At 39.9% G+C, this 27,402-nt stretch overlaps 1 long non-coding RNA gene across 2 annotated transcripts; it reads right to left on the reverse strand.

Annotated features, from left to right (window-relative positions):
• Positions 1 to 15,196: 15,196 nt before the first annotated feature.
• Positions 15,197 to 25,848, reverse strand: LOC110903669. Of its 2 annotated transcripts, none has more exons than XR_002572095.2 (3): positions 24,826 to 25,848; positions 23,659 to 23,746; positions 15,197 to 15,219 (listed from the first exon to the last, which is right to left on the reverse strand). It is a non-coding gene; the product is annotated as an uncharacterized LOC110903669 (long non-coding RNA). The 2 variants fall into 2 exon arrangements; XR_002572094.2 differs by lacking the exon at positions 15,197 to 15,219 and adding an exon at positions 22,300 to 22,694.
• Between the last annotated feature and the right edge of the window lie 1,554 nt (positions 25,849 to 27,402).

A 27,402-nucleotide genomic window follows, 5' to 3' on the forward strand; every position in this document is an offset into this window, starting at 1 on the left:
CTTGTTTCGTGGATTAAAGAATTAGAGCATAAAGCAAATCATCGAAAGATATTGCAATTTGTTGGTGAATATGAAGAGGGTAAGCATCAACAAAGATAATGAAGAACTGATAGAGAAGTTAGCAGGTGCTTTGCCACACGAAACATGGGGCACATACTTGATGATGCTTAGAAACAAGAAAGGATTTAGCACGTTAACCTTGAGCAAATTCATTGAGATGTTGGAAGCTCAAGAGATGGAGCAAAGAACGATTGTTCGAATGAAAGATTTTGACGGTGAACAGGATATCGGGTTGTACTACAAAGCAGGTGTGAATGAGAAATCTACGAATTTATCTCCAAAAGTGGAAACTGCTTACAACGCCAAGAATTCAACTGGAAGTTCATCAAAAGGATCTAGCAGCAACACAAATTTCTCATCATTTCCATCATTTGATCCGAACATTTCAGCAACAAAGAATGGAAGAAAACTTCAATGCAATATTGTATTAAATCTTGAGAATGATCAAGATTATTCAGATGAAGTTGCTAAAAATCAAATGTCTTTATTGGGAATGGTTTTAGAATCTTACAGTGTTTTTGTTGCAGGTCGTATCGGGAATCCAATGCTAACAAAAGAGGATTACGACCAGATAGATGCTGAAGAGATGGAGCTGATGGACATAAAATGGTGTTTGGCCAGCGTGTTAAGGAGAGCTGAGAAATTCAAGCAGATCACGGGGAGAGATGATCTTCGTGAGGCGAATGTTTCTACTTTAGGTTTTGACAAATCTAAAGTCACTTGTTTTCATTGCAGGGAAAAGGGACATTTCAAGAGGGAGTGTACAAATCGCGAGGCAAGTGGAGCTCAGAATCCTTTCAACAACAACAATGATTACTATCGAAAGGCCATCTATCATCAAGTTGCTCAACAACCATCTCAACAACAACAACATCAGGCACAAACTGCACATGGAAGAAATGTGATCAAAGATTCTTCAAAGAGAGCTTGTGTGGTTAACTAAGAGTTTTCAAAGAGAGCTGATGGTAGTGCTTTGATTATTGATCAAGATGATGAGAAATTACCTGAAGGTTTTTGTTGGTGCATGTTTTGTGACAACAGCTTAGATTTGGTCTTTGGATATCTTGTAATTAGTTAAACGATAAACAGTTAGCGGGTTTAGCTTTGTAATAGTTAGTAATAGTGATTTAAGAGTGATTGGGCCAAACCAAACCCACATATGGGGGGGGGTTGCGAATTGGGCCTTGCCCAAGACCTAGTCCATATGCAAAACTTTGTCCTATATAAACAAAGCTTAGCATTAGGGTTTAGGTTAATCTTCTAATCACCTTAATCACTGGGAGAGAATTCGTGAAAGAGAACGGCTTGGACGAATTAGGATCTTGATTGATTGTAATCGTTACGAAGATAATCAATAAAGATCGGGTTTGAAGGATTTCTGTTTTCTACACTTTTCTGTGAAATCTAATCTAAGGGATTCCGCACTCTAGGTTAGATCAACGATTCTGTTACGATCCGCACGCGTTAGGGGACTTACAATTGGTATCAGAGCATTCGGCTCTTGATTGGCTTGGTTCAGAATCGTTTCTGCAAAAAAATCGGCATTTTTGGAGGTTTTTGAAGGCTGAGTTCGTGTTCTGCTGGTGATTTCGGATAAGATTCAAGCATTTCGGATCATTACTGATCAAAATACTCGAATTTCGGACCATTACTGATAGAAATCTTGCATTTCTGATCAATTTCGGACCTGAAAAAGGCAATTTCGGACCAGAAACAGAGATTACGGATCATTTTGATTCCAAAGATATATAATGTCGAATCAGTGAAATTTTTCGGAATTTTCCAGAGTGAAATTTGGTAAGAAAAATTTCACTGATTCGACATTATATATCTTTGGAATCGTAATCTCGAGACGAGTCTAACGGTATAATTTGGTAAAAACAGATTTCGGACAAAATTTGTACGGTTTTACCAGTCTGCTTACGTTAAAATGTCGAACATGACTAAATTGAATGAACTCTTAAGGATGGAGCATGAGGTTGGCACAACGAACAAACCACCTAAGATGATGAGGGTGGAAAACTACTTGACATGGAAGGATAGGTTTCAATCCTTCATTGAATATCAGGACACTCGCATGTGGATCTGTATTGCTGATGGGTACACAAACCCTACACATGACTTTGAAGGCAGACCTCGTGTCACAGCCTATGTGAACATGCAGGAGAATGATAAAAAGATGTATGATGCTGAAAAGAGAGCCTTGGCTGCTATCAAGATGTCTTTACCTGATAGCATCAAACATACCTTTAAGAAGTACACTACTTCAAAGGAAATGTGGGATGCTCTAGAGAAGAGATATGAAGGAAATCCTGATGTCAAAAAGAACAAAGTTGATCTTCTGAAGAAGCAGTTTGCTGTGTTTAAGCACATGAAGAATGAGTCACTTGAGGACATCATCACTCGATACTACCATCTGATGTCAGAGCTGGATAATTATGATATAGACTGCTATTCTGACATAGAGTAAAATGACAAGCTGCTAGATGCCCTGCCTGCTAAATGGGATATTTACACTCTCATGATAAAGGGAGAAGCTGACTATGAAAAAAAGGAGCTGGAAGAAGTTGTTGGAAAACTAAGAGCTTATGAGCTCAGCATGAAGAAGAAGGACACTGGATATGATCAGGTTCAAGATCCAGGGATCTACAATGGGCTTGCATCTTCTTCATCTCATGATGCTTCTAGCGACTCTGCCACTGCTTTTCTTTCATGTGATAATGAGCAGGTTACAGTTAATGAGGATGGTGATGTGTGTTTTGTAGCTGCTTCAGGAGGTTCAACAGGAGTTAAGAGACCATCAGCTTCTAAGCAAACAAGCAGTGCAAAGTCAATGCCTATGAGTGTAAAGTCTGCTGAAGAACATCTCGCACTACTTGCTTCGTTTGTTGCTTCGTATGAGAATTACATTCAGGGGAAGATTGTTGTTGCATATTTGTGACAACAGCTTAGATTTGGTCTTTGGATATCTTGTAATTAGTTAAACGATAAACAGTTAGCGGGTTTAGCTTTGTAATAGTTAGTTGTAATGTTTGGGCTAACTAAACCCAAAGGATTGGGTTATGGGGGGCGAATTGGGCCTGTCCAATTCGCAGCCCAAGAGTCTTTAACCTAGCCCAGTTGTGAACCTTGTGTTATATAAACAAGGTTAGACATTAGGGTTTAGGTTAATCAGCCAAAACAGTTGTTAGAGAGCAATTTCGTGGGAACATTAGGGTTTGGACGAAATTAGGGTTTGGTTAGGGATCTTGGATTGATTGTAATCAGATTGATAGATAATCAATAAAGATCCGGTTTGAAATTGATTTACTGTTTTCTGTTTCTACACGTTTTCTGCTAATTCTGATCAAGAGGATTCCGCACTCTTGATTGGAAAGACGATTTTGTGACGATCCATAAGACTCAAGGGGACCTACAAAGATATCTGATCCTGCTACTTTGGATGAAGATTATGATCAGATTGACCCTGATGATTTAGAAGAGATGGATTTGCAATGGCAGATGGCCATGATTTCGAGGCGTGTGAAGATTGTTCATGAACAGAACTGTAAGGAAGTTTGTGGGGAAGAATGTAGGTTTTGACAAGGCAAAAGTCAGGTGCTTTAACTGTCAGAGTTATGGTCACTTCGCTAGGGAGTGTCAGAAACAAAAGCATGAGACTTCGAGCCAGAGTTCAAACAATAGAAATTCATCAAACAACTCTAACTCAAGGGCGTTGATTTCTACTGCAAGAGAGGGTTCATATGACTGGAGCATTCACTTGGAAAAAGATGAGAATGTTACACAAGCATTTATGGCAGAGATCGTGCCAGTTGAAGAAGCTGAATCTGAAGCAAATGCTGAGAAAGAAAGTGATGCTGAGGTAAAGAAGGTTGATCAGACAACAGATGCTGAAGAAGAAGAGTCGCAGTCTGAGTATGAAATGGAAGCTGAAGAGAAAGATGAAATCATCAAAAGACTGGGAGCTCAACTTGCTGCACTTATGGCCAACTCAGAAAAATCGACAGGAGAGGTAAGTAATCTACTACTTCTGTTTGTTTAAAGTGTCGTGAACTATAGGGTGAAGTTGACAAATTGTCAACTCAAAACAAAAGTCTTGTGAGCGAAATGTCTAACGTAAAAGAATCAAATTTCTTTGCTAAAAGAAATGAGTCATCATATTTGAAAAAGATAAAAGGCTATGAAGCTGAAATTGATGCTTTAACCTGCAAATTAAATGAAAAACTTCAAGTCATTGACTTAGCTCATGACATGATGGCTGAGAAAACAAAAGAGATTTCTGATAAAAACAAAGAGTTGTCTGATGCACAACTTAAAATTGTTGAACTTGAAAAGAAATTAGGTCAATTCAGAGATTCTACTTTTGTTATGAAACACATGATGGGTAGGTTAAAAAAGAGTAATGACAAGAAGACCGTGGGATTCCAGGGCTTTAATGAAGTCCCACCTCCTCTTAGTCATGACTATTCTTTCTTACCTGATGAAGATGAATTCACAGACTTTCTGTCAACATCACCAAGTAGTTTCACATCCAGTCAAGGTGATGTGTTTGTGGATAATGATGCTAAGAAGGAAAATAACAGCAAACCTGTTTTGAAAAAGAAAAATACACCTTCTAAAAACAATTACCAAACTTTTGTTAAAAAGGTTAATTTTGTTCAAGGAAGTGATATGAAAACCGAAACAGCTGTTATTGAAAAGGAATCAAATGTAGAGTTTGCTAAAAACAAAAATATTGAAAAATCTGAAATTAAGCAAACTGAACAAAATCCTTCCAAGGCATCATCATCAAAACCAGAATCTAGTTCAAAGGCTTCAAGTGAGAAGTCTTCGAAAAAGAGATCGTGCTTCAAATGTCACACAAAGGGACATGTAGCTAGCTGCTGTCCTAATAAAAAGGTTGAAGCACAAGTTAGTGAGAAACAAAGAGGGAAGTCACCAGAAAAGAACGGTGATAAAAAGGAAAGTGAGTCTAACTCTTCAAAGAAATCTGCTCCAAAGCAGCAACAGGGGGTTGCTGTTGGTGTAGATAAGGCTGAAAAAGGAACACCACAGGTTCCTCGTTTTCAAAGAAATCAACCAAGATTTCAGCCTGAATCTACATCAGGCAGATATGAGAGACCTAGAAGTAGTTCACCAAGAATGAACAATCAAAATTCGAATAATTTCAGAAGTCAAGGTCAATATCAAAATCGATGCCATAATAATGGTGGTCGAACTTTTTATAACAATGGCTTTAGAAATTATAACAATCAAGCTTTTTGGAATCAAAACTCAAGATTTCAAAGGTCACATAGTCCAAACACATATAGGAACCCAAAGGACCAGAGACCTTATGGAAATCCTGCCCCATTTCCATCAACAGGTCCAAGATCCAAGACTCCAGTTAGGAGTGATGGACATTGGATGGATGTTCCTGTAGTTGATGAATCTGGACGACCCAAGACCATCAAGGCTTGGGTCCCCCACTCTAACTAATCTTTTGGTTGGTGTGTGCAGGAGCTGCTAAGGAGGATTATCAACTTATGGTATGTTGATAGTGGCTGCTCCAGGCACATGACGGGGAATGTGAGTTGTTTTCTGAATTTGAAGAATATGATGGTGGACATGTTAATTTTGCTGGTGCTAAAGGTGGTAGGATTACTGGAAGAGGAAAAGTGATGAATGGGAAGATCACTTTGGACAAAGTGAACTATGTTGAGCAGCTGAAACACAATCTGATGAGCGTGTCACAAGTCTGCGACAAGGGTCACTCGGTCCACTTTACAAATACTGAGGCATTGGTGTTGAAACCGGGTTTGGTCATTCCGGACGATTGGATAGTGATGCGTGCACCAAGGAAAAATGATACTTATGTCATGGACATGGGTGCCAAAGATCCAACTGCTGCGGTGGCGTGTTTACTGTCAAAAGCATCTGAAGCTGAATCTATGTTGTGGCACAGACGCATAGCTCATATTCACTACCGCAAAATGAATTACATTATCAAAAATGAGCTAGTGAAAGGGGTTCCATTGCTGAGGTTTCAAGTGGAAGATAAATGTCTTCCATGTCAAAAGGGAAAACAACACAAGAAACCTCATAAGTCTAAAACAGTAAATTCCATTATTGCCCCTTATGAATTACTTCACATGGATCTATTCGGTCCAGTGAACGTAAGGAGCATTGGTGGAAAGTACTACTGTCTTGTTGTCACTGATGATTACTCACGTTATTCATGGGTTTTCTTTTTAGGTACAAAGGATGAAACAGCAGAGATGCTGATAGATCTTTTTACAAAATTGGAAAACGTCCATGATGCAAGGATCAAGAGGATAAGGAGTGATAATGGCACGGAGTTCAAGAATCGGATTCTGGATCTCTACTGTCTTCGAAAGGGAATAGAACATCAATACTCTGCTCCTTACACTCCTCAACAAAATGGAGTCGCTGAGAGGAAAAACAGGACGTTGATTGAAGCCGCTAGGACGATGCTTTCAGATTCAAAGCTACCAGTTCTTTTCTGGGGAGAAGCTGTGAATACAGCTTGCTACGTCCTAAACAAAGTTTTGACTGTTAAACGTTTTAACAAAACTTGTCATGAGTTGATGTTTAACGAAAAACCAAACTTAACAGGCTTTGAACCATTTGGATTGCCCTGCACCATTGTGCGAAACAAAGATAAACAAAAATTCGGTGAGGTGGCAGACGAAGGCTACTTTCTAGGCTACGTGCCTGGCACACCGAATAAAAGGGTTTTTAATCTAAAAACTGGTAAAATTGAGGTTGTTTTTAATGTGGAAATTACTTCCTACAAACCTCAACAACCAACGGGCGGTCCTGCTATATTATATGATTATGAAAGTGTTTTTAAATCATTTAATATTCCTGAGGTTTCTGATGCAGATGGTTCTCAGCTGATTCAAACAGTGATTGGTGAAGACGATGAAGGCGAGTTCATGCCTAGATCGAATGTTGATATGTCAGATGCTCCGGAAACTTCCCATGGTGCTGCTGATCCTGATTCAAGTGATAGTGAACCTGAATCCAATCAGGGGGAGGATTTCATTAATCCATTTGCAAATCAGAATGTTCAGGGGGAGGTTGGATCAAACCTGGGTGACAATCTGGAAGTCGATGCTGTTGCTACTACACGAGCAAATAGAGATCATCCAGTTGACATGATTCTTGGAGATCCTACTGCAGGTGTTCAGACAAGAAGAAGCATTGCAGCGAATTCTGGGTTATTTGTTTCGATTGAGAAGACTGTGATAGTGAATGAATGCTTGTATAGTTGCTTTATTTCCCAAGAGGAGCCGAAGAACATTCATATGGCTCTAAAAGACAATTCATGGGTTGAAGCTATGCAAGAGGAATTGGCTCAGTTTGCGAAGTTAAAGGTTTGGGAGTTAGTGGACCTTCCTAAAGGTGAAAGAGAGATTGGCACTAAATGGGTATTTAGGTGCAAGAAAGATGAAAGAGGTATTGTCACGCGCAACAAGGCTCGGTTAGTTGTCAAAGGTTTTAATCAGCAAGAAGGGATTGATTACAATGAAGTGTTTGCACCAGTGGCAAGGTTGGAGGCAATTCGTTTGTTTCTGGCTTTCGCTTCATTCAAGGGCTTCAAAGTTTACCAACTTGATGTGAAGAGTGCATTTCTTTATGGAAAAGTCCAAGAAGTGGTGTATGTCTCGCAACCAGAAGGGTTCGTTGATCCAGACTATCCAGATCGAGTATACAAACTTGATAAGGCTTTGTATGGGTTACATCAAGCTCCCAGGGCGTGGTACGAGACACTGTCTACACATCTGCTCAAGAATGGTTTTGAAAGAGGTCAGATTGACAGTACACTGTTCATTAAGAGAAAGAAGGAACATTTTCTGCTGGTACAGGTATACGTAGATGACATCATCTTTGGGTCATCTGATGAGAACATGTGTAAGGAGTTTGAACATGTCACACCCCCAAAAATCCACCTGCGGAGTATCACCGCTTGGGAGCGTGACTGACCAGGATCAAGCCACCAATCATACAGAACATTGTATAAAGTAAAAGTAATCACATTATAATCCAAACCATTTCCATATGAAAGGTGTTTCCAAAACATAAGTAAGTTAACCTTGTTTAGCGGAAGCGTATTATTGTAAAACCCATAGCAAATAAGTATCAGACATCAAAAGTGTTTAACAAGGTGATCACGATCCAAGCCCCACAACGACCAGCTCCTCCGTGTGCAAGCTCCAAGTACCTAGCGATCTGCAAGGCATGTAACAGAATGATCAACAAACTAGTTGAGCGAGTTCACATAAAGGAAATGCGTAATAGTAAGTTCATTTGTAATAGGTGGCTCTACTGGGCCGTTTGTATATTTTACTGTGGTGGTGTTCCACGTTTTCCTGTGGTGGTGTTCCACGTTTTCCTGTGGTGGTGTTCCACGTTTTCCTGTGGTGGTGTTCCACGTTTTCCTGTGGTGGTGTTCCACGTTTTCCTGTGGTGGTGTTCCACGTTTTCCTGTGGTGGTGTTCCACGTTTTCCTGTGGTGGTGTTCCACGTTTCCTAACCACTAGACTACTCGTAACTATAGGTATCCTTCACAACCGAGGATAGTGATGTGGTAGTCTAGTCATAGTGTCAATAGAGTATCTAATCAACCTTTCAATCCCATTCCCAACACCCCGGGAACCCCATGCCTTGGTAAGAGTGTGAACTCACCTTGGTTTGCTCGGTATGCTAAACAAGTACACGCGCTCACAGTTAATCAATCACGTCCTATTGTATACACGTAGCAAATCAGTTCATGGTCGGAATATTACGCATGCAATTAATTGTTCACACAGCAGTCAGTTTGCATATCAGCACAACACGTAGTATTACACAAACATGTTCATCGCCAAGCATGGCATGTCAATTAATTCAACATATGTTCAATTGTTCAAGACATTATGCAAAACCCTAGTATCTTTCGATCACAATTATCCTAATTATCTATCGAGTCCAACACTTAACTTTCGGACCGAAATGCTTTGTTTCGAACCATTGTTATCTTTCGACCAAAACCATCTTTCGGTCAAGGGTATGGTTCGGTCAATGCTATCTGTCGGTCAAACATCTGTCGGTCAATCTATCCTTCGGTCACTAACGCTATGGTTCGAAGGATAGGTATCTTTCGGTCCAACAATGGTTCGATCAATAAGTATCCTTCGGCAAATAACAGTTACGTTGATCCGATTAACCATTAACACAATTTTCACAAATCTGTTAACATCAACAAGATCAAACAAGCATGCATCTCATGTTTATCAAGAACCCTAATCTTGAAACAAGGTCATTCAAACTATTCGATTAACACACATAAGCCGATTACATAAGCGTGTCCGATTACAATATCTTAAATCACAAGTTATCATCGAATCGTATCACCAATCATCCATTAAACAACATAAATTTCCTATCCGATCGATCACCCTGACTGGATTAACTAACCGATTAACAACACGGTTCGAAATCATGAAATCATTTAACCATAATCACAACATATCCAATGTGCATACAAATTCGATTAATACCCATACGCAATCATCATACAAATCAGTTAATATACAACCAGCCTATTTACATACGATTTGATAATTCCAGAAATCATGTATTGTGGACACTAACCGGGGTAGAAAATAAGAGAATCGATCAGCAAAAATCTTCGTATGAGTTGTGGTTGCCGTCACAGATCAAAAGTGTTCTAGGGTTTTTCTTAGAATAATAACTATCAGTTTACATGCATCCTTATATATACGTATCACAGTAATGGGCCAAGCCCAACAGAACAACTGGGCCGAAACATATCGAAGGATATGTTTCGTGATCCTTCGGACCGAAACAAGGTCGAAGGATATGTTTCGGAGTCTTCGAGTCGAAGGTTATCCTTCGAGGTCCTTCAAGTCCTTCGACTGTATTTTATCTTTCGGACAAAATGTTATTATGATATTTATGATAATAACAATAATAATAATTCTAATATTATTATCTATCACAGCAAATAATCACATATAGGCAAAAATGACAATACATTTCAGTAACACACAATTCGTACAATTTAAGTCTACAATCCAAACAACTAAACAGTCAAAGTCAATGCGCATTTAATGTGAAGGTGAAAGTCAAAAACTCGAGTTGTCACATTATCCCCAACTTAAAAGAAATTTCGTCCCGAAATTTGGTACGCACTTACTGAGGAAGCTAGGTATCGTTCACTGGTTTTCCTGGGGTGTCACATCATCCCCCCGTTGATTTGGAATTTCGTCCCGAAATTCAGTAGTAGTAGCTTCAGCCTCAGAAGTGGATGCATGGTTTTCGAATAACTGGGAATACTTTTCTTTCATCTGGTCTTCGCGTTCCCATGTATACTCTGGGCCACGCTGGGAGTTCCAACGAACTCGCACAAGAGGGATTCTCTTGTGTTTGAGGACCTTAACATCCCGGTCCGTGATTTCAACTGGTTCCTCGACGAACTGCAACCGCTCGTCGATAGTGAGTTCCTTAAAAGGAACTATGAGGGTCTCATCTGACAGGCACTTCTTCAGATTCGACACGTGAAATACATTGTGAACTGCACCGAGTTCAGGAGGTAGGTTTAATCTGTAGGCTACCTTGCCAATCTTTTCTAAGATTTCGAACGGTCCGACGTACCGCGGATTCAGTTTGCCTCTTTTACCAAAACGAACCACACCCTTCCAGGGTGAAACTTTCAATAAAACCCGGTCCCCGACCTCAAATTCCAATGGCTTTCTACGCTTGTCCGCGTAGGCTTTCTGACGGTCGCGTGCTGCCGCCATGCGTTGTCGTATCTGTGCTATCTTTTCTGTGGCGTCCACAACAATATCTGGACCCGTAATCTGACTATCCCCCACCTCTGCCCAACAGAGAGGTGACCGGCATTTACGTCCGTACAATGCCTCGAATGGAGCGGCTTGAATGCTGGTATGGTAACTGTTATTGTACGAGAACTCCACCAAAGGGAGGTGCTTTTCCCAGCCGTTGCCGAAATCGATAACACACGCTCGAAGCATGTCTTCTAGAGTTTGAATAGTTCGCTCAGACTGCCCATCCGTCTGAGGATGATATGCTGTGCTCATGTCTAATCGTGAGCCGAAGGATTTGTGCATCGCTTGCCAAAGCTCTGACGTGAATCGTGCATCGCGATCCGAAATAATAGAGGTGGGCACTCCGTGCCTCGAAACGACTTCCTTCAAGTAAATGTCTGCTAAAGTAGAAAACTTATCCGTTTCTTTGATAGCCAAAAAGTGAGCAGACTTTGTGAGTCGATCAACGATTACCCAAATAGTGTCATTCCCACGCTGGGATCTAGGTAAGCCCGTAACGAAATCCATGGAAATTTCTTCCCATTTCCACTGCGGTATCTTGGGCTGCTGAAGTAGACCAGCTGGCTTCTGATATTCGACCTTGACCCTCGCACAGGTCAAACATTTTCCAACGTAAGTAGCGATGTGAGCCTTCATACTAGGCCACCAATAAGTAGTGCTGATGTCGTGGTACATTTTATCCGACCCTGGATGTACCGAATAGCGAGACTTGTGAGCTTCATCCATTACAAGTTCGCGTAAACCGCCATAAAGTGGGACCCAAATACGCCCCGTTACATAGTAAGCACCGTCTTCCTTTTGTTCCATGCGTTGCCTTGAACCGCGTAAGGCTTCAGCTTTAATGTTTTCGGGTTTCAGAGCTTCCATCTGAGCAGCTCGTATCTGTGCAGGAAGACTGGCCTGAATAGTAAGCTGTAGCGCTCGCACGCGCTTAGGTAGAGTGTCTTTCCGACTAAGGGCATCAGCCACAACATTGGCCTTGCCTGGATGATACTTGATGGCGCATTCGTAGTCGTTCAGAAGTTCAACCCATCTTCGTTGACGCATATTCAAATCCTTTTGCTTAAGAATATGCTCGAGACTCCTGTGATCGGTGTAAATCGTGCACCGGGTACCGTACAGGTAGTGTCGCCATATCTTAAGCGCGAAAACAACAGCTCCCAGCTCTAAATCGTGCGTCGTGTAGTTCCGTTCATGAACCTTGAGTTGCCGAGAGGCGTATGCAATAACTTTATCCCGTTGCATCAATACACAACCAAGCCCTTGTATCGATGCGTCACAATAAACCACGAAGTCATCCGTGCCCTCGGGCAGTGAGAGAATAGGCGCGCTGCAAAGCCTATCCTTTAAGTACTGAAAAGCGGTCTCCTGTGTATTACCCCATCTGTAAACGACACCTTTCTGTGTAAGCATAGTGAGTGGTTGCGCGATCTTGGAGAAGTCTTTAATAAATCGCCTGTAGTAACCTGCCAAACCCAAGAATTGGCGTATTTCTGTCGGTGTACGCGGTGCAGGCCAGTTTCGGATCGAATCTACCTTGGATGGATCGACATGTATCCCATCCTTGTTCACTACGTGGCCTAAGAAGTGAACTTCACGAAGCCAGAAGTCGCATTTAGAAAGCTTGGCGTACAACTGTTCCTTCCGAAGGAGTTCCAAAATAAGACGAAGATGCTGCTCGTGCTCCTCCTGACTCTTGGAGTAGATCAGAATGTCGTTGATGGAGTCAAGAACATTTTGTCTAGGTAGGGTTTGCACACTCTGTTCGTAATGTCCATAAATACGGCGGGTGTGTTCAATAATATCAAACCATTTATCACATCAATCATAAAATATAGTAGTTGAAATAATTCATAAAACCCAAAACATTTGATGTTCAAACCAAACTTTGTTCGAATAGCGGAAACATAATAATGAAAAACCCCAAAAAAGAAGTCATAAGTTCAATTAGCGTTCATTGCGTCTCCTCCTCCTAACATGAAAACTCGACCTCTTGCCTCGTTGCCATTGTTATTGTTGTTTCCCCCGTTGTTGTCGTTGTTCCCGTTGCCCTGGTTATTGTTGTGGTTCTGATTCTGGTTCAACTGAGGACAATCGCGTTTGTAGTGTCCTTCTGCCCCACACTGGAAACATCCCCGGTTTCCACGCTGTGGTTGCTGCTGCTGGTTCTGTGGAGCTGGCGGTGGGAGTTGCTGGTTCTGATTTGCAGGCCGTGGACTCCTACAGTCTTTGGCCTCATGACCCATCTTGAGGCATCTTTGACAACGAACCTTATTACACTGGCCACTGTGATGTTTGTTGCAGGTGTTACACTTTGGAAGGTTTCCTCGATACCCTCCTTGTTTATGGCTGCTAGAGGAGTGCTGACTTGGACTCTGGTAGCTGTCCGTCTTTCGCTGCTGAGACTGCACCTGCACTGAAACTGACCCCTTGCTAGAATCCCCCTCCCATTTTCTTTTACTTTCACTGGGAGTAGCAAGCGTAGTAGAAGCAGTAGCGGTAGTGGTAGCACTGATACGCTTTGGCAGTTTGCCCTGGTCTACTGCCTGATCTGTGATGCGGTGTGCAAGGCGCTGAATTTCCTGGATGTTGTTGAGGTTAGCCGACGTCACGTGGCTCTGGATTTCTGGCGCCAAACCCTTGAGATACAACTCAATGCGCTTGTATGGTGGGTCTACCATGGTTGGACACAGCACAGCCAACTCATTCGACCTCTTGGTGTAAGCTTCGATTTCTGAACCCACCATCTTCAAATTGTACAACTCATCCTCCAACTTGTGGATGTCTTCTCTTGTGCAATATTCCCTCTTAATCAGTTCTTTGAATTCATTCCAGGGTGTGGCGTTAGCAGCTGCCAACCCTAAGATCTGTACTTGCGCATTCCACCAGGTGAGCGCAATCCCTTCAAGAGTGCCAGTGGCGAACTTCACCCTGCGAGCCTCAGGGCATTCACACATTTCAAAAACCGACTCGAGCTTTTCAAACCAGTGGAGGAGTCCAACTGCCCCCTCCGTGCCACTGAACGAGCTAGGACGACAGTCCATGAAATTCTTGAATGTGCACCCAGGTTGTTGCTGAGCGGGTTGACCTGCTTGGGCGGCTGCAACTGCCGCAGCAACGAGAGCCTCTAGCTGGGCTTGAGTCATGGTAATTCGTGCGGCCATTGATCTTCACATCAAAGGCAACATAAGTGAGAAAGGTTCGCGAATAGTGCGATGACAGAAGAGTGTAAGCACATAAGTATTCTCATGCTATGACAAGTTGTGAGCAAGGTAATGTAAGCATACTACGAGCAAAGTTCTAAGCAAATTCTAGCATGTAGGCAATAAACATAAACCTTATTACCTAAGAAGTTGAGTCTTGCACGTGGAGCGAAGCGTCGTTGTGGATCGTTGAGAGCACTGTTCTGGTTATAGTCTGGTTTTAATAAAAACGTTTTCCCCTTATTAAAACCAAGTTCTCTATAACCAATGGCTCTGATACCAATCTGTCACACCCCCAAAAATCCACCTGCGGAGTATCACCGCTTGGGAGCGTGACTGACCAGGATCAAGCCACCAATCATACAGAACATTGTATAAAGTAAAAGTAATCACATTATAATCCAAACCATTTCCATATGAAAGGTGTTTCCAAAACATAAGTAAGTTAACCTTGTTTAGCGGAAGCGTATTATTGTAAAACCCATAGCAAATAAGTATCAGACATCAAAAGTGTTTAACAAGGTGATCACGATCCAAGCCCCACAACGACCAGCTCCTCCGTGTGCAAGCTCCAAGTACCTAGCGATCTGCAAGGCATGTAACAGAATGATCAACAAACTAGTTGAGCGAGTTCACATAAAGGAAATGCGTAATAGTAAGTTCATTTGTAATAGGTGGCTCTACTGGGCCGTTTGTATATTTTACTGTGGTGGTGTTCCACGTTTTCCTGTGGTGGTGTTCCACGTTTTCCTGTGGTGGTGTTCCACGTTTTCCTGTGGTGGTGTTCCACGTTTTCCTGTGGTGGTGTTCCACGTTTTCCTGTGGTGGTGTTCCACGTTTTCCTGTGGTGGTGTTCCACGTTTTCCTGTGGTGGTGTTCCACGTTTCCTAACCACTAGACTACTCGTAACTATAGGTATCCTTCACAACCGAGGATAGTGATGTGGTAGTCTAGTCATAGTGTCAATAGAGTATCTAATCAACCTTTCAATCCCATTCCCAACACCCCGGGAACCCCATGCCTTGGTAAGAGTGTGAACTCACCTTGGTTTGCTCGGTATGCTAAACAAGTACACGCGCTCACAGTTAATCAATCACGTCCTATTGTATACACGTAGCAAATCAGTTCATGGTCGGAATATTACGCATGCAATTAATTGTTCACACAGCAGTCAGTTTGCATATCAGCACAACACGTAGTATTACACAAACATGTTCATCGCCAAGCATGGCATGTCAATTAATTCAACATATGTTCAATTGTTCAAGACATTATGCAAAACCCTAGTATCTTTCGATCACAATTATCCTAATTATCTATCGAGTCCAACACTTAACTTTCGGACCGAAATGCTTTGTTTCGAACCATTGTTATCTTTCGACCAAAACCATCTTTCGGTCAAGGGTATGGTTCGGTCAATGCTATCTGTCGGTCAAACATCTGTCGGTCAATCTATCCTTCGGTCACTAACGCTATGGTTCGAAGGATAGGTATCTTTCGGTCCAACAATGGTTCGATCAATAAGTATCCTTCGGCAAATAACAGTTACGTTGATCCGATTAACCATTAACACAATTTTCACAAATCTGTTAACATCAACAAGATCAAACAAGCATGCATCTCATGTTTATCAAGAACCCTAATCTTGAAACAAGGTCATTCAAACTATTCGATTAACACACATAAGCCGATTACATAAGCGTGTCCGATTACAATATCTTAAATCACAAGTTATCATCGAATCGTATCACCAATCATCCATTAAACAACATAAATTTCCTATCCGATCGATCACCCTGACTGGATTAACTAACCGATTAACAACACGGTTCGAAATCATGAAATCATTTAACCATAATCACAACATATCCAATGTGCATACAAATTCGATTAATACCCATACGCAATCATCATACAAATCAGTTAATATACAACCAGCCTATTTACATACGATTTGATAATTCCAGAAATCATGTATTGTGGACACTAACCGGGGTAGAAAATAAGAGAATCGATCAGCAAAAATCTTCGTATGAGTTGTGGTTGCCGTCACAGATCAAAAGTGTTCTAGGGTTTTTCTTAGAATAATAACTATCAGTTTACATGCATCCTTATATATACGTATCACAGTAATGGGCCAAGCCCAACAGAACAACTGGGCCGAAACATATCGAAGGATATGTTTCGTGATCCTTCGGACCGAAACAAGGTCGAAGGATATGTTTCGGAGTCTTCGAGTCGAAGGTTATCCTTCGAGGTCCTTCAAGTCCTTCGACTGTATTTTATCTTTCGGACAAAATGTTATTATGATATTTATGATAATAACAATAATAATAATTCTAATATTATTATCTATCACAGCAAATAATCACATATAGGCAAAAATGACAATACATTTCAGTAACACACAATTCGTACAATTTAAGTCTACAATCCAAACAACTAAACAGTCAAAGTCAATGCGCATTTAATGTGAAGGTGAAAGTCAAAAACTCGAGTTGTCACAGAACAGGTGATGAAGAGCAAGTTTGAAATGAGTGCTATGGGTGAGATGTCTTACTTTCTGGGATTACAAGTTGAACAGAAGGAAGATGGTATGTTTATTCATCAAACGAAGTATGTGTATGACATTTTAGATCGGTTCAAAATGAATGATTGCTCTACTTCTAACACACCTATATGCGAAAATCACAATCTTGGCCCAGATCATGAAAGTACTGAAGATGTTGATCCAACTCATTACAGGGCGATGATTGGTTCTCTAATGTACTTGACTGCTTCAAGACCTGACATCATGTTTGTCGTATGCTTGTGTGCCAGATATCAGGCGAATCCGAAAGAGTCACAAATGAAAGCAGTGAAGCGTATTCTTCGTTACTTGAAAGGGAAACCTAAACTTGGGTTGTGGTATCCAGCTGATAGTGATTTGAGGTTCGTTGCTTACACTGATTCAGACTTTGGAGGATGCAAATCGAACAGAAAGTCTACAACTGGTGGTTGTCAGTTCTTAGGAGGCAGGATCGTGTCTTGGCAATGCAAGAAGCAATCCTGTGTGTCTACATCTACGTGTGAAGCTGAATATATTGCTGCGGGTAGCTGTTGCTCTCAGGTTCTCTTGATTCAACAGCAGATGCGCGATTACGGTTTGGATTTCACTCGTACTCCTATTATGATAGATAATAATGCCACTATATCAATCACAAACAATCCCGTAAAGCACAGTCGAACTAAACATATTGACATACGTCATCACTTTATACGGGATTGTGCTGAAAAACGACTAATTGAATTACATCGAGTCGACACAGAAGATAACCTTGCTGATCTTTACACTAAAGCTTTTGATCGAGCTCGCTTTAAACACTTAGTCGAACTCAACGGGATGAGGAATCCTGAATAACTGGTTTTTCGTAAGAATTTTGTAAATAGTTTACTGCTTTCTCAAAAATCAAAAATACAAAAACATTGAAAAATCAAAAACATAAAAAAAATAGAAAATCAAAAATGAGTTATCACTGTGTGGAAAAGAAGAAATGATAGTACATCAGCAAGTTAGACTGTCACACTGAAATTGAACCAAAATTGCTTAAGTGTGATAGCAGCTTCATCATATGATGTACCAGTAGGCAAAAGCATGAAATAATCAACTTACCAAAGTGATATAAACCTAAATGCACTGAGTATGAGTGGGGAACACATCAGTGGTGTATGGTTTAATGACCTTAATTCTTGCGTTGATAGATTGCCAAAATCTGAAGTTTTGGGTCTTTATACTGTTATCTCATCCGGGGATATCATGGGTGTCCTTCTGCTGCATCCAGATACATGCTGACCTAGACACACCCAGGATATCTTAAAAGAGCTAAAAATGCCAAAACCCTGAAAATGAAAAAGCTCTTATAAAGAGTCATTCAATAAGTGCAAAATGCACAATTCGTACCAAAAGAGGTATCTGTCTTAGCCCTCGATAAGATATTTTGGTCTCTCTGCTGTACGGAAGTACTGACCTGTTCACCAATTATCTATCGTTGAAATATAAAACGGATGAATTCAGTATACTCACCTACTACGATGAATCTTTGTGCATACCTTGATCGTGGGGGTACATCCTGAAGTGGGGCACGCTTGTATTTTGGTATTCTAAAATTACCTTAACGTATCATACGGTAATGGTACTTGAAATGTTCATGCATTTTGTTTAAGAGGACAAACATACTGGTAATCGTCTTGAACTGCTTTTCACGAAAAATTAAATAAAGAATTATATAAATGTGTGAAACAGTTTGATTTTGCTGATATGATCTTCTTACCGGTGATTCTCACAAAAATAGAGTGTTTACTGCTTTTGTATTTGCTTGTTTCAGAAAATATAAAAATCCAAAAATAGTGTCTTTTTCTGTTAAAAATTCTTAATGTACGGAAAACTGTTATTCTTGAAGGAATTGTTACTGATAGGGGGAGACGGTGTTAGTAAGTGAGTTCCAAATTTTCAAATCAAGCAGGTTATAAAGTGTTTGTTTAAAATTTGTGCGTGTTGGTGCTGCATGGATAGTGCTTAATCTGTGATACAGTTTAACATTCTCTTGAATAATAATAATTTGTTTAACTTTTGTTGAAAAATTCTTATGGTTTCTCGAGATGTTTGTTTTATAGTATACAGATTGAAGCTGTGTGTTGCTGAGAAGTTGCTGTGAGGATGAGAGTTTGCTTGGATGCATGGTAGGACCTCCTTTCTACATTGCAGACAAAGTTGAAGAGTTGAAGATTGCTATTCAAATGCTGAACAGGAGTTTACTCAAGCGCTAACGTTTTGAAGATTTGGTGATTGGATGCATCAGCTTAGGGGGAGTCTGTTGCTGACAGAAGCTGTTAAAGCTGAAGCTATCCAAAGACCAAAAGACTTGAAGATTCTGAAGACTGAAGTTACCTTTACGAGCTATTGTCAGGGGGAGTTTGTTGGTGCATGTTTTGTGACAACAGCTTAGATTTGGTCTTTGGATATCTTGTAATTAGTTAAACGATAAACAGTTAGCGGGTTTAGCTTTGTAATAGTTAGTAATAGTGATTTAAGAGTGATTGGGCCAAACCAAACCCACATATGGGGGAGGGTTTGCGAATTGGGCCTTGCCCAAGACCTAGCCCATATGCAAAGCTTTGTCCTATATAAACAAAGCTTAGCATTAGGGTTTAGGTTAATCTTCTAATCACCTTAATCACTGGGAGAGAATTCATGAAAGAGAACGGCTTGGACGAATTAGGATCTTGATTGATTGTAATCGTTACGAAGATAATCAATAAATATCGGGTTTGAAGGATTTCTGTTTTCTACACTTTTCTGTGAAATCTAATCTAGGGGATTCCGCACTCTAGGTTAGATCGACGATTCTGTTACAATCCACACGCGTTAGGGGACTTACAGTTTTAGCTGGGAAAATTTCACTTGGGATGATTATATTCCTGATCAAGCCACAACCCATACAGCTCACAAAGCTTTCGTTGCAAGAATTGAAGAAGATTGTGATGATGATGGAACTGAATATTATGCAAAAAGAATGGCAGAACATCTGAAGATGCTGGCTGAGAGTGATAGCGAAGATGAGAAGGCAAAGAAGAAAAAGAAAAAGGTAAAGACACCGGTGAGTAGTGATGATGAAGAAGTTTTGGTGATTAGAAGGAAAGTGAAAGAAGTTCCAAAGTTTGAGATTAATGAAGAAGCTGTTGCAAAGAAGTGTTCAGTAACTTGTGAAAATTGTGAAGCAATGAAGAAACAAAATAGTTCTTTAATTCACAATATGAACAGATTGAAAGAATCTTACGATGTGCTAAACAAAGCGATGAATATGTACAACGACACAAGTGAAGAGCAAGCTACTGCAATGAAGACACTTCAAGGAGCGTTCATGGTCAAGCAAAAAGTTGTGAACAATTATATCGAGAAGTGTGCTGCTCTTGAACCGAAACTGGAACTTCAAAGGATTGAAACTGAAAGAGTTAATCGTTTGTTGAAAAGTTACTCATGTTCATCTTATGTCATTGACAGGATTTATCCGACAGTTGAAAGCTTGAAGGCATTCGAGGACAATGATGTAACCGAAGAAAAGAAAGTTTCAGAAGAAAAGATTGATGAAAAGACTCCAGTGAAAAAGACTAAAAAGAAGAAAGACACAGAAAAGACGACTTCTGGTAAGAAACAAGGTGTCAGTTACAACAAGTGTCCACCCCCGCTGGAAAATGGATATTTGGCTAGAAATCCAAATGATGAAAGAGTAAAAAAGGCAACGAATTTACAGTGGGAGTCGGAGTCGTCAGTCAATCTACCAGAAAGTATTGATGTCACGTTTACATCATCTGACACTGATCAACAGTCTCAATTGATGATGATAGTTGTGGATCATGTGTTAGAAAATGATGACACAGAGGAGTCAAAGTCTGAATCAAGCACTCTGGGTCAAATAGTAAAACAAGGCAAAATAGTTTATGACAAAGAATTCCTGTTATCAAAATCTAATTTGAGTGATGAAACATTTAAAGTGGTTAAACTTTGAATGATTCGGACAAATTATATTCTGATGAGGAATTTCCAATAAGAGGTGTCAAAACTGAACTGATAAACAAGGTTTTCAAACTCACAGAAATTAATATTTATGAAATAAAAGACTTATGTCTTAATGAAAAACATAAAAATACACTCAAGAGTTCAACAGAGATTAAACAAGAAAAAAGGTTACAGTTCTGGATCAGGTTTTCACAAGAAACCAAATCCTAATTGTAATTTCAAAAAGAAAGGATTGGGTTTTACTCCAACAGAAAAACAGAAAAATAAAAAATATGTTCGTGATTTTAAATCCAAAATGACATTTGTTTCAGGTATATCAGCTGAAGAAGAAAAGAAAGAATTCTGGAGGCAGTCAAACAGTGAGTTCCTTGCAAAGAAGCAAGATGATATGAAGAAGATGACTGAGCAGAAGAAAGATACGAGAACCTGTTTCCAATGCAATATAGTTGGACATATTTCCAGGGAGTGTTCTAAGGCAATACAATCAAAACAGGGAGTATCTTGTAAACTCAAAGAGAAAGTGGTTGAGTTTGAACCACCACTTGATAGAACCAAACTGTTCAAAATTCAATTTTTGAAACTGGTGAATGTTCAAACAAGTTTTACAAGAAGAGAGCTAAATCTGACAACCAAAAATGGGTTGTTAAAAAAGCTGTTGAAAGCTCTAGCGATGATTCTGATAGGTCAAAATCAGAGGAGCTATCTTCTAGCGATGAATCTGACTCCACAAAGTCAGATGAGCCACAGGTTGTTTCAAAATATGAAGTTATTTTGAAAGATGAAAAATCAGTTTCGACTGTGAATGAAAAATCAGTTTCGGGCTGAAAATTATATGAAAAAAATTGGTAAAGTTGAAATTTCTAACCAATTTTATTCTGATAATCAGGTTTTTGATGTGGAGAAGGCTTTTAATCCCAAGGTAAAGCATATCTTTGGTAAGATGATTGACCGAAAAGTCAAAGGGGTTAAAGAGTTCTATGAAAAGAAGAGAGGAGGTAAGAAACCGAGTGATGGTGACTCGGTGACACCCAAGGCTGGTCAGGCTTGGGTGGATATTTTCTTTGAATAGAAAAACCTGACTTGCCGGAGCTCCCAGGTTGGTAAGCGTGGAGCATGAATCGGCGTCTTTCTTGAGAAATTTAATACGGTAATGTCATCGTACAAATGGTAAAAGGTTTGTTTGTGTTTTACTTACAAGTGGTAAGAATATTTGATTATACATTCTTGCAAATGGTAAATCAAGGACATTAATTGGTAGTTGCATTTTCCTAGAAGTGGTTGAAAGACAAGATGATGAACCACATCCCCGAACTTACTAATGGTATCCCTACAAGTGATAAAATCAACTAAACTTATTTTCCGAAAAAACCATTTTGATTAAAACAAACTTAAGTGTTTTGAAATCTAAATGGGAAAATAGTTTGTTGATAGGGGGAGTTCTGATTGTTTATGTCGAGTGGATGGAGAATTGAAGTGATTCATATCAGTTGTGATGTTCTGTATAGTTTGTTTTCCAATTTTTCTTTAATGTGTTTGTATTTTAGGGGGAGTAGAAAATTTCAAAAAATCAAAAAATATTAGAAAATTTGAAAAAGCCAAAAACATGATAAAAATGCAAAATGAGTTTTTGTTGCATAAAAGAGGAAATGGTAGTACATCAGTGGACTATCACAACATGCTAAAGAAATGGAAAGTTAAAATGTTATAAACAATCTCACTGTGTATGTGTCAGTAGGTTTTTACACATTTAGTAAATTGTGACGAGATATAAACCTAAATTTCAAACTTGCTTATTCTGTGGGTAACAACCTCTTGGATATATGGGTAACCCCCCGAAATCTTGTTTGAAAGGTCCTTTTGTCACACCCCGAAATATCAGAGCTTGGCGTGACTGGACCGGTATCTTCATTGCGCAGCGGAAGCAAATAAGCTAATACTTCTAGAAAATGAACGCCGCTAAGTACTCGAATTCCCATGGGTTCTCCTATTCCAACCGTTCCACAGTTTTGAAAATGCAACCTGAGAATGAACATGCGAAAAAGTCAACATAAAGTTGAGCGAGTTCATAGTTTGTTTTAAAAAGATTTTAAATAAATCTTTATGTATACTGGTTTAAAAGCTGTGGAGAAAATTTAGTAAAATTAGTTTCTCGGCATGTTATATGAAAACTGTGGGTCTAGCCCACAAGAGTATTCGTGCATTGCACGAGAGAGAATGGGCCGAGCCCAAAAGAGTATTTGTAAGCAGGACCAACACGTCCTCTTGTACATAAGTTGAAAACATTATCAAAGTTTGTCAATACATATATTACGAGTTTGCGTCAAATGAATATTAAAAACATTTGAAAGTTACAGTGTTGTAAGTTGGTATGTAAAGCGTCTATGAACATGTTGATCATTAATGTTTCGCGAGGACATTAATTTATGCGATGACATAGGAGGTACTCAACCCGCGTAGGAAATTTAAGTGTCGAACTCTCGACGCTGGACACAACAGCACTCTAAGTGGTCACCCATGGACCGTGAGTGGGGCTCGCCCGTACCCATTAGATCTAACCTTTGTTCCTTGGTTCTCAAATGGATTAATGGCACCTCAGTTATAGCCTATGCTCACATGATCTAAGAGTTCATTCCATAACTTAATCATACCCTAGTTTAACCGAAACGTTGAAAGAAAAAGGGGGACATGGTCTCACTGAGTTGTCTCATTTTTCGTACGCAGGCCAACCCAGTCCCGGTGTTGCAACTAGGACATTCTCGTCACTAGTCATGAAAATCATGCATGTTTTATAGAACCGGTATGTTTAGTATAAATCGTTCGTAAACCATTCAAGTACGTTGAAAATCATTTGCAACATGGTTTATAAAATATGTGTTTTCGTTCATCAAAATACTGTTTGCTTTTGCAAAAACTTGCATGTCTTTCCACCCCCGAAAACATATATAAAATGTAAAACAGTAAAAAGTGGGGGTTATGAACTCACCTTGATGTTCTTGTGCAAAGCTAACTTAGTGTGCTTCCGTAGTGTCGTTCCAAGAACGCGAAGTAGCTAGCGTGCAACTATGACATTCCTACGAAGGAATACTTATAAGTTTTCTAATAAAACAACGTAGTTAAACTACGTGTCCGAGCTCTACCGCGTCGTTAATAAAACGACCCTACGAAGGTGTTCTTATTGTGGTTTGAAATAATCAACTACGGTTATTTGATCCCGTTTATATTCGTGATAAAACTAAGTCTCGAAAACGACTTAGATTCCGAGTGTTTAGGATATATATATATTTATATAAATAAATATACTTATGAAGTCGTGTTGGTCATCGTGAATTAGAAGTACGTGGATGGGTCAACGTACGTCTCGTCGTAGCTTTCATAAGACGTAACTAAATAAATACATATATCTATGTTCGAATCGTTGACGTTTGGAATAAATATAAAACATTACATTATACTTATTTTATAAAAGTATACGGACTAATCACGTTTGAAATAAATAAAACGATTACATTTATTTCGTAAGGTCGCACGAATTAGCGACGTTTAAAAATGAATATAAGCCATTGTATTCGTTTTAAAAGAATATTTAGGTTTCAAATAATTGAAAGAAATATAAATAATTATATTTACTTTAAAAGATTTCCGCATACTAAACGTTTGTAATAACTATGAAAACTACATTTAGTGTGTAAAAGGGTTTAAAGTCGTCGTTTAAAATAAATATAAACCGTTATATTTTATTTCATAAAAAAATGTACGAGGTCGATGTGTGAACTACATATTCGAATCCACAATGTTTAAAACAGGCATACATGTTATATTAATTGTATAAAAGTGCTCAGAATATCGTTGTTTGAGGTAATTATAAACCTTATGTTTATGTTGCAAAAATGTCGGGTTTCAGATTTTTTGGAAAAACGGACAGAGTTTCCTCTGTTTTTAGGATAACCTCGACATCCAAAGTGTCGACATTTTAGTCAAAACGCAACAAATTTTCAACAACAATAAATATATAAAATTACTCGCCAAATGTAAAAGCGTAATTAATCAATAATGTATAAACGTTATCTAATCGGGTCGAGCTCGGTCGCGTAAACAACTAAAATCTATAAACTTCTAAACAAAGAATAACTTGCTACACTTAACACTTTACCGGGTCTCGTGAGTCGACCAGCGTTGACTGCTGTTGATCGGACCTTGACTGCCAAGTCTAACCCAAACCGCTCACTGTGACTATTTTGAACCGATCATCTCGAAACTGAACCGGAACCCGAACGTGAACCCAAAACATAACCGACGTTAATCGGACCAATCTGCACTGAGTTGACCAGGTCAACTGACTGTTGACCTGAGTTTGACTGAGTCGACTCGGTTTAACCGAGTTGACCCAAACAGTTGACCATTGTTGACTTTGGCCATTGACCCGAACATCGAACTGAGTCGCGAACCCAAACCAGAATCACTGACTGCTGTTAACCGGGTCTGACTCAAAACTGAAATCTGACCCGAACACGTGCCTGCCTGAATCGGAGCTCCGGAACCCACTCATCAGCCGATATACGACCCAATCAAGGACTAAACATCATTAATCGGAAAAACAAAGAAAAAAATGAATAAACAAAGTATTAGGAGACTCACCGGAGCTCCGGCGACCTCCGCCGCCGTCGGCCATCATCGTCAACATCGTTATCTGTAATCACCATCCTTGATACTTGATTCCGATGCTCGTAACTAACATCCCCTTCGATTCCGACGCGAAATCCTCACGCCACCGACGCCGACCCGCCATTTCCGTTCTCTTGAGTTCCTCTCTCTCTCTCTTCGACTGGATCTCTCTTCGTCGCTGATCACTCCACTGATCTCTCTCACTCCGGTTGAGTTATGTATAAAGTGGTACAGAGGGGGCGGGGGGTGTCGAGTGGCTGGAAAACACCACCGGCCGTGGTTGTTGGACGTCATCGAGAGAAGGGGGTGGCTGGAACCGCCGCCTGATTCCGGCGACCGGTATTGAGAGAGAGGTGAGAGAGAGGTCGAGTGTGTTTGGCTGTGTGTATTTGAAGGATATTGCTCAGTAGATTAGAGGTTTTGAGAATATAAGGTTTTAGGGTTTCAGATCTTGAAGAAAGCAGAGGAAAGATCTCAAGGGTGTGCGTGTTATTTTTGATCTGTGGTTTTCAAATGGAGGAATTAGGGTGTCACTACCCATATATACTTAGGGTTTTATAGTGGGCTTTGGGCTTGGCCCAAGGCCCACAAGCCCAATATCACGTGTTATAGTGGCCCGATAATTCCTACGAACCCGTTTTCGCACACGAGTGTCGTAAAATGCCGTAGAATATTATTTTAGGGTCGAAAGCACGTGAAATTTTGTCGTATGCCATTAATAAGCGCGTATGCTCGTCAGCCGCGTTAAATCGCGTAAAACATGTCGTCCGTCGTTTCGTGTCTGTTTTGCGTTCCGTTTTCTACTACAGATAATAAATTTTAAAAACGAAGCTAAATATATCAAAATATATTAATATTGAGACGAATTTCGAGTCTGATGCTTACGTTTCGTCGTTGTTTGTCGGTGCGTTACTGCAGTCGCGTTTTCGTTCACGTTTGCGCTTTGTGCCGTTCGAAAGCATGACGTTTTCACAAAACCACATTCGTAATTATAAGTTATACGTATAGACTTCTTATTTGTCGGCGTGGTCAGTATTCTGTACGACATCAGTTCGTTATCGTTTAACGCTCAGTAGATTTCCCGAAAATCACTGTACACGCACTGTAAAGTCGAATATGCGTTCATAGGCATTCAAATAGCCTAACTAAGTAATTGTGCCTTAAACACTACTTATTATTGCATTAAACGTTTGTTAATCTCGTAATTAAGAGGCGTTAATTACCGGTTGTCACATTCTCCCCCTGTTGCAGAAATTTCGTCCTCGAAATTTAGTCTATGTTATTTTGTCACACCCCCAAAATCCACCTGCGGAGTACCACCGCTTGGGAGCGTGACTGACCAGGATCAAGCCACCAATCATATAGAACAATATATATAGTAAAAGTAATTGCTATTAAACCAAACCTAATCCATATGAAAGGTGTTCCAAAAACATAAGTAAGTTATCATTGTTTAGCGGAAGCGTATAACTAAAACCCATCGTAATAAAGTATCAAGTATCATAAGTGTTTAACAAGATAATCACGATCCAAGCCCACAACGACATGCTCCTCCCTGTGCAAGCTCCATGTACCTAACGACCTGCAAGGCATGTAACAGAGGATCAACAACTAGTTGAGCGAGTTCACAGAAAGTAAACGCGTAATAGTAAGTTCGTATGTAACATGTGGCTCTACTGGGCCGATAGTGCGTTCTATTGGTGGGGGCTTCCCATGTTGTATAACCACTAGACTATTCGTAACCATAAGTATCCTTCACAACCGAGGATAGTAGTAAGTATAAATACACGTAGGTTTTACGTGAGTATCCTTCACAACCGAGGATAGTAGTAAGTATAAGTACACGTAGGTTTTACGTGAGTATCCTTCACAACCGAGGATAGTAGTAAGTATAAATACACGTAGGTTTTACGTGAGTATCCTTCACAACCGAGGATAGTAGTAAGTATAAGTACACGTAGGTTTTACGTGAGTATCCTTCACAACCGAGGATAGTAGTAAGTATAAATACACGTAGGTTTTACGTGAGTATCCTTCACAACCGAGGATAGTAGTAAGTATAAGT

This window comes from Helianthus annuus, chromosome 16 (genome assembly GCF_002127325.2).
Source record: "Helianthus annuus cultivar XRQ/B chromosome 16, HanXRQr2.0-SUNRISE, whole genome shotgun sequence".
Lineage (NCBI taxonomy): Eukaryota > Viridiplantae > Streptophyta > Magnoliopsida > Asterales > Asteraceae > Helianthus > Helianthus annuus.